The sequence below is a fragment of the Hyperoodon ampullatus genome (assembly GCF_949752795.1).
Source record: "Hyperoodon ampullatus genome assembly, chromosome: 4".
NCBI lineage: Eukaryota > Metazoa > Chordata > Mammalia > Artiodactyla > Ziphiidae > Hyperoodon > Hyperoodon ampullatus.
The window spans coordinates 72,052,036-72,061,210 of NC_136917.1; positions in this window are offsets into that span (position 1 = coordinate 72,052,036).

Here is a 9,175-nt window from a genome sequence, read left to right on the forward strand (position 1 = left end):
TAATGTAATAAAACACTTTAATATAATAGGTGACTAAAAAGCCTAAACACTATCTGTTTAGTTTTTAAAAGCAGAGCAATTATCTTTATACATATTTCTTTGCAAAATAGTAGGCAGGACCATTCATTTTTCCGGTAGGAATGCATTTTTAAAAATAATGTATTTATTTACAAAACACCAAACTTAAAGAACAGACTTACTTTCCACAAACTAATTTTAAAAACATTTATTCAAAATAATTGAGATTTCAAGGAAACAATTACAGAAACCCACATTATCATCTATGCTTTGTGAAATAAAACTATCTGTGGATATTTTATTGATTTTCCACAAATGTGCCTTCCTGTAATTGAACATATGGTTACATCTAAGTAAAGTAACACCTCCTTTATTGGAAATCCCTTAGGGATTCATTGTTCCAAGCACTGGGATTTTTTCCAGGTAACTGAGGCTTTTCCCTTTAACCTATCAAGATTTTTCAAATATTTCCTTAAAATTGTACCACATAGGTCTCTCTTTGTTTTTAAGAGCAGTATTAAACATAATTTAATCTTTTAAACGTAAGTTAACCTCCCCCTTGTAAACGTGGGATACTGATAACACAATTTGCAAGAATGTTTTAAATATTTTTAAAATACTCACATCACTGTTATAAACATTACTGACTACTCCCTATCTGCGGGTCCTGTGAGTCAGCTGAGGCTTGTAAAGTTATTTAGTCTCAGAGTCCCTTACGACGATGCACACCTGTCTCTGCAAAATCGGAGGGGGTGGGGTGGTGAGGAGGGGCTCTGTCCTCCTAACCAATCTCTCCCACTTCCATTTTGCGGCCAGTAGAACTTACTTCTAAGAGCCCCATCACCCTCCTGGTGCCTCTCGTCCTTCTGTGGGTGTTGTATTCCTGTTAGGGGCTGAGAAACCAGAGAGCTGAGGCTCTTAGCATTCCAGGGAGCGGGTCCTGATGAAGACTGAAGACTTGCCTGTGAGTAAACAGCTTAATAGTTTTGAGGATAGTGTTGTGGTGTCAGGGAGGCCTATGCTTATTGTGAGCCTTTCTTTTTCTTTTTTTTTTTTTTTTTTTTTTGCGGTACGCGGGCCTCTCACTGTTGTGGCCTCTCCCGTTGCGGAGCACAGGCTCCGGACGCGCAGGCTCAGCGGCCATGGCTCACGGGCCCAGCCGCTGCGCGGCATGTGGGATCTTCCCGGACCGGGGCAGGAACCCGTGTCCCCTGCATCGGCAGGCGGACTCTCAACCACTGCGCCACCAAGGAAGCCCTCTTTTTTTTTTAACATCTTTATTGGAGTATAATTGCTTTACAATGGTGTGTTAGTTTCTGCTTTATAACAAAGTGAATCAGCTTTACACATACATACATCCCCATATCTCCTCCCTCTTGCATCTCTCTCCCTCCCACCCTCCTTATCCCACCCCTCTAGGTGGTCACAAAGCCCTGAGCTGATCTCCCTGTGCTATGCGGCTGCTTCCCACTAGCTATCTCTTTTACATTTGGTAGCGTATGTATGTCCATGACACTCTCTCACTTCGTCGCAGCTTACCCTTCCCCCTCCCCGTGTCCTCAAGTAGGTCTGCGTCTTTATTCCCCTCTTGCCCCTAGGTTCTTCATGACCTTTCAGCTTCTTAACTGAGCTCCAGTTTTCTGAGAGAGCTGGATAAACAATGTTTACATTCAAAATACCTTGCCCTACCTTTGATTGGATATTGCTTCTGGATGGAGAGTAAAACATAAATAAGGCCATACAAAATGGTATTGATGGCATTATACCTTTTTTTTTAATCCTTATTTTTTTTCTGATTTGCACATTGATTTCCACATTGAGTTTTTTTAATTAAGTGTAGTTGATTTACAATGTTGTGTTAGTTTCAGGTGTACAGCAAAGTGATTCAGATATATATATTCTTTTTCAGAGTCTTTTCCATTATAGGTTATTACAAGATATTGAATATAGTTCCCTGTGCTGTACGGTAGGTCCTTGTTGTTTATCTAGTGTATATACAGTGGTGTGTGTCTGTTCATCCCAAACTCCTAATTTATCCCTCCCCCACCCCCTTTCCCCTCTGGTAACCATAAATTTGTTTTCTATGTCTGTGAGTCTATTTCTGCTTTGCAAATAAGTTCATTTGTATCATGTTTTTAGATTCCACATTTAAGAGATACGTGATATTTGTCTTTCTCTGTCTGACTGACTTTGCTTAGTATGATCATCTCTAGGTCCATCCATGTTGCTGCAAATGGCATTGTTTCATCCTTTTTTATGGCTGAGTTATATTCCATTGTATATATGTACCACATGTTCTTTATCCATTCCTCTGTCAATGCACACTTAGGTGCTTCCATGTCTTGGCTATTGTAAATAGTGCTGCTATGAATATTAGGGTGTATGTATCTTTTCTAATTAGAGTAATCACCTTTTCTGGATACAGATGGCATTATACTTTAAATAAAAGTGGTTTTCAAACTTGCTTTGACAGCAGAATCCCTTTTCCCACTTCCTATGTTAAAGAAAGTGAAGCAGAGCTACATCCCACTTACTTGGCATCTCCTCCTCTCAAAACCATTGGGCCCCTTAAGAGGAGACTCCTCAGAGCCCAGGGTCTTACTACCTTTCTATTTGAAAACAAAATACTCATTTCTAAACTCAATTACTCACTTTTTGATTCTCCATAATGAATGTAAAAAACCAGGATAATAGTAGAGAAAGTCATTTTAGTAGCTCTAACAGCCAATGATCTTGAACACTACCTTCCTTATGAAGGGAAGCCAACCTTCTCCCACATTTCAGAACTTTAACAGAATTTTTTGTTTTTTAATCTTGACAGATGTGTGTGTTCCTCACTGATGAATTTCTCTACGTGCCTTTCAACACCTTCCATCCATAGAGAAGCCAACCTATTCAAGTCAGTACTTGAGGTAAGATCGGCTGGCATCCTATTATGGTACTGGTCTTGATGACTAATATATCCTATTTGTAATATCTCAGTGCTGATATTTGAAGTCCTCTTTTATACCATGGGGAGTAATAAGAAGAATATTGGAGCAGGGTCAGAAATCTTAGAAATTGCTATGACAACAATGAAGTAATATTTGTGAAATGTCTTTGAAAATGTGATGTATTATTTTGATTTACAAAGAAGTTTTATTAGACGGTTTATGTGCCAGGGACTGTTCTAGGCACTGGGATACAGCAGTAAACAAGGCTAAATCTCTCTCTTCATAGCACTCACATTCTAATGGAGACAAATAAATCAATAGATTTACTATTGTTATTTTTATTACATCATCATCATCATCATGATTAAATAGAGCAACTTTGCTTATTAGTGCGTGCTTACCATTTGGATTGTGGACGTAGTGAGTTTGAAGTTTGAAGGTGAAGATGTGGGTTTGTGTCCTGCCTCCCTACCATGTACTACCTTGATAGATTCATAAGCCAATCATCTCATTTTACCAAGGGCATTTCCTCATTTGTAAATTTGGGACAATAATAATGCTTAAGTCACAAGAGTGTTTTAAAAGGGATAAATGTTATAGTGCATGAATTATACCTGAATTTTTTAAAAAACAGAGTGCAGGTTTAGGAGAACACTGAATTTTCCAAAGTAACTGCATGTATTAGTTTCCTAGGGCTACCATTACAAAATAGCACAAACTGAGTGGCTTGAAATAACAGAAATTTACTGTCTCATAGTTTTGGAAGATAGAAGTCCAAAATAAGACATTGAAAAGCCATGCTCCCTCTGTAACTTGTAGGGGAGAACTTTACCTTACCTTTCCCTAACTTCTAGTGGAAGCCATCAATCTTTGGCATTTCTTGGCTTAGAGATGCATCCTTCCCGTCTCTGCCTCTGTTGTCACATGGTGGGTGTTCTCTCTGTGGGTCAGTTTCCAAATCTCTCTCTTCTTATTAGGACACCAGTCATTTGGATTAGAGCCCACCCTGATGACTTCATCTCAACTTGGTTATATCTGCAAAGACTCTATTTTCAAATAAGGTCACATTCTGAGGTTCTAGGAAGGACATGAATTGGGGGACACTATTCAACCCGTAACACTGGGACATAGAGAAGAAGAGTATTTAGACTTTGTTATGATGGAACGATAATGCTAGTATTAGGAGTTTGCTCTTAAAGTCCTAGGCAAAATGCAGTTTTGAATTTTTAGCTGGGAAATTAATGGAACTACATGTTACAAGAATTAGTCTGGCGATAACTGGTAGAATAATTTGGATTTAAAAGAGACAAGAAGTAGGAAAATTGAAAAGGAAAGTTGTAGAGAACATTGAGGAGGAGAAATCCTCAACATGTAAAAGGAGCCCATGCCCCCATCGTCCCCATTTTTAAATCCACAATATTTTGTAATTAGTCTGCCTCCAGGGCATAAGAATGGTAGAAACGCTGGTTATCAGTAGGGGTTGTTGTGTGAAAAATTATAGAGTAGAAATGTATTTGCATTGCTCACCAGTAAAAATAAAGAGAAGTAGAGACATTTAGAGAATATTTTAGGAGATGAACGTCTCAGAATTTGATGATGGATTAGATATGCTGGGGCGAGATATACCGAGGATGGCTTCTGGCTTGTGGTTTATGTAAATACATAACTCATTCATTGAAATGAGGGATGTTGGAAGAGAACTGGTTTTGGATTGGGAGTGGAGGTAGAAATGATGAATTCAATATTGCACAGGTTGAATTAGAGACGTTTTTGATATATATTTAGTGGTTATGTGAAGGATCTGAAGCTCACTTACAAGTTTATGTATAAGAAATAGTTGAAATTAGGATGTGGATACAGTCTCTCAGAGAATATACAGTATCATGAAGGAAATGGTACAGGAGCAAAATTTGAACAGCTCTGAACTGGAGATTAGGTGGAGGACGATGAGCCTGCAAATGAAACAGATTGGGAGAGACAAGAAAGGAAGAAAGAAAACAGCAAAAATTTCTCTACTAAAAGTAAGGGAAAAGACAATTTTACATGAAGACAGTGGTCAGTAATGTCCAGTGCTATTGAGAAGTCAAGGTGAAGATTTGGCTCCCTCGAGGTAACTGATGACTCTAACCAGTTAAGTACCATTCATATGCTGATAACTCCCAAATGTAAAATTCCAGTCCATCTCTTTCCTGAACCCCAGACTCATATCTCCAGTTGCATATTGAATGTCTACTTGGCATCACAAGCTTAACACATTCAAAAGAAAGTTCCTGATTTTCTTCCCCAAATTTGCTCCCCCTGCATTCTCCCTCATCTCACTTAGTGTCAGTGCACCATCTTTGACTCTTGGTTTACTTTCCTACAACTCATCCAGTCTTCACCATGTTCTATTAACTCTACCTTTAAAGTATTCCAACCCCTTACCACATGTCACCACCTCCCTATGCTAAACTCCATTGTTTCTTCTTATTTTTAATAATAGCTTTATTGAAATATAATTCGTGTACCATGTAGTTTATCCATTTAAAGTGCCCAACTCAGTGGTTTTTATTGTATTTGCATAGTTGTACATCCATCACCACAGTTAATTTTGGAACATTGAGTCATCCCCCCAAAAAAATTTAGCAGTCATTCCCCATTCCCTCTTTCCCCTAGTCCCTGGCAGTCACTAATCTACTTTGCATCCGTATGGAATTGTCTATTCTGGACTTTTCATATAAATGGTATTGTACACGATGAGGTCTTTTGTGAATGGCTTCTTTCATATAGTATAATGTTTTCAAGGTTTATCTATGTTGTAGGATATATCAGTACTTCATTCATTTTATGACTGAATAATATTCCATTGTATGGATATAGCACACTTTGTTTATCCATTCATCAGTTGATGGACATTTTGGTTATTTCCACCTTTTGGCTCTTAGGAATAATGATGCTGTAAATATTCATGTTTTGTTTAAACATTTTTTTTCCTTTCTCTTGGGTGTGTACCTAGGAGTGCAATTGCTGGATCACTGGATCACAGGGCAGCTCTATGTGTTACCTTTTAAGGAGCTGCCAGATTGCTTTCCAAAGCAGTGTCCATTGTTTCTTGGTGGAATTATTTCATCAACATTGTTACTGCTGTCCTTGCTTCCACCCTTGCTCCCCAAGTCCATTTTGTCTGCGCACATCCCTCCACTGGGTCCTCAGCTGAGTCAGAGTAAAGCCGAAGCACTTGCAGTGATTACAAGCTCCCACACAATCTGGCCCCATATGACCTCATTGGTTTTATCTCCTGCTGTGCCTCCTCCCCTTGTTTATTCCCTACTTATCTCTTTGCTCTTCCTTGTATATACCAGGCACACTCCCACTGCTTATCCGCTCCCTCTTCCTGGAAAAGACTTTCCACTGTATCCATAGTGCTTGCTCTTTACCTCCTCAGGTCTTTATTCAAGCGCTTCCTTCTTGGTGAGGCAGCCAACACTCCATCACTCTCTTTCCTGCCTTGTGTGTGTGTGTGTGTGTATTTTTATTTTTATCCATCACACTTATTACCACTGAAAGTATTATGTAGTTTGTTTCACATCTGTTTTCCCCCACCAGAGATCTAGCTCCATAGGGGCAGGGATTTTTGGATTTTGTTCAATGCTGTATCTTCAGGGCCTAGACTACCTAGTAGGATTAAGGAAACATTTGATGAATGAATAATTGAATGGTGTTAAGCCTGTCAGCCTTATTGGAATAGGTAGAGTAGTGAATGGGAAGTGAGGACATGAGTCAGTGAGAAGACATGATACTTCTAGTGTGTTTGCGAATGAGAGAGAGTCTGAATATCCGTAAATCCTTCTGCCTTCTCTCCTGTTACTATAGATTAAGGGTCCATGCTCTTAACTAAGGCCAGCTCTCCACATGTACCTACGATCTTGTGGGAAGGAAAAAGTTTTTCTCTACCAGCTTAGGTCCAAATAGTCAGAGGCCTGAAAATTAACCAAAAATAAACAGATTAGCTAGAGAAAAGACAAGACCTCTTTAACAGGAGCACACAGGAGTTGCTCAGTGATGAGTAACTCAGGGAATGGATAGAGATAAAGTTTTATATACCAGCTTAACAAAGAGCAGGGCTTAGGGTTTCAGTGGGAACGTATGGAAGCTTTTATTGGGTGGGTGTTTATTTATTTATTTAATTTATTTATTTTTTGGCTGCATTGGGTCTTTGTTGCTGCACACGGACTTTCTCTAGTTGCATCGAGCGGGGGCTACTCTTCGTTTCAGTGCATGGGCCTCTCATTGCAGTGGCTTCTCCTGTTGCGGAGCATGGGCTCTAGGCACGCAGGCTTCGGTAGTTATGGCTTGCGGGCTCTACAGTGCAGACTCAGTAGCTGTGGCACATGGGCTTAGTTGCTCCGTGGCACGTAGGCTCTTCCCAGACCAGGGCTCAAACCCGTGTCCCCTGCATTGGCAGGCGGACTCTCAATGACTGCACCACCAGGGAAGCCCTTATTGAGTGTTTAGATGCTAATGGAAATGGGCAGACTATTTCCTTCCTGGTGGAAATTTCCTCCTGGTGGAGGGTAGGGAGTATGGCAGCCGAATTCATGTTTCCCAGGGCTGAAGGTCTGTCTTCTTTCAAACAGGAAACTCCCTGGGGGGTGGGGGGGAGGGGGTAGATGGGGGGAGTCAGTGGCAGCTGTATTTTCGGGAGGTTTTTCTTTTTGAGATAATGTCTTTCTGTGGCTACTGTCTGTTCAGATGTTTTCTGTTTAAAATAATCTTCAGACCACTTTGGTGGGCTGCTAATTCCTTCAGTCCCATCCCCTGTAGCCTGCACAGACAGGCCCCCTTGATGCACCCTCTTGGGACAACCATGCACAGAGAAGGCCACGTGACAGTCTCGGAGCTGAGTGAGGTGCACGGCCCTGGTTAAGGGCATCACCCCTGCAAATGTCTCTACTCAGTCCTGCATCATCAGTTTTCCCTTCTTGGCTGCATCATCCTGTTACATACAAACATGCTGTTATTCTCCCCAGTTTTTTTTTTTTTTTTTTTTTGGCGGTACGCAGGCCTCTCACTGTTGTGGCCTCTCCCGTTGCGGAGCCCAGGCTCCGGACGCGCAGGCTCAGCGGCCATGGCTCATGGGCCCAGCCGCTCCGCGGCATGTGGGATCCTCCCGGACCAGGGCACGAACCCGTGTCCCCTGCATCGGCAGGCAGACTCTCAACCACTGCGCCACCAGGGAAGCCCTTCTCCCCAGTTTTAAATAAAGTAAAATCAACCCTTGATTTTAATAGGAAAATTTAAATATGGACCAGGTATTGGATGATACCTAGGAATTACTGTGAATATAGTCACAGGAGACCCCTACCCTCAGGCAAGAACAGGAGACTCTAAAAAATCCAATAAACACAGAAGGCTCTCTGTTCATCCTAATTTACAAAACGTCCCGTCTTCTCGCACAAGCTTGGAATCGAGTCTGCTCAGATAGGAAGAGAAAAAATAAGAGTTCAGAGCAGTCAGGGGTCTGGAGAAAGTGAAGCAACACCCAGGGCCACTGTCCTAGGATGCCAGCAAGGCGTCTCCATGTGCTTAGAGGAAAAACTTAGTGAATTGTGATGCCCAGAAACTTCTGCTGTTGTCTTTGTGTAAAACATTTAAAATTAGGATATGTATTCTTTTGTCTCAATAAAAAGTTGACTTAATTTTAAGTGACTTAATTTTGAGTACATAGTCTTATGAAGTAAAACAAAAAAACTCTAGGCAGTAGTCCTAGTTTTAATCTAGTAAATTGTGAAATAGAAATTATGAAAGACTTGGAGAACTAAGTTAAATATTCAATACTCAGCATTGACTATATAACCTACCAGAAGTAAATAGCTTTTGGAATAAACGAGCAAACATAAATACAATCAACTAAGTTGTTAAATTCACCAAACACCATATTGATGTTCTAAAAGCCCATCCCCAGGCCATCTTTAGATTAAGAACAAAAATGGAAACACCAGCACTTACTTCTATAACTTACTTAATATTGACGGTCTTAAGCACGCATAAACACAGCCATGAAATTGTAAATCCTGTGCTATTTGTTGCCTTTCCTGGTACAAAGCTAACACATTCTCTATTAATTTCCTAGTTAATTCAAGACTAGCTAACATATTTCTATAGATAGATATCACCCAGGAGGGGGGAAAAATGGTGAAAGAAAAAACTGTTTTATGGTCATTGCTGTCGTATTACTGTTCTCA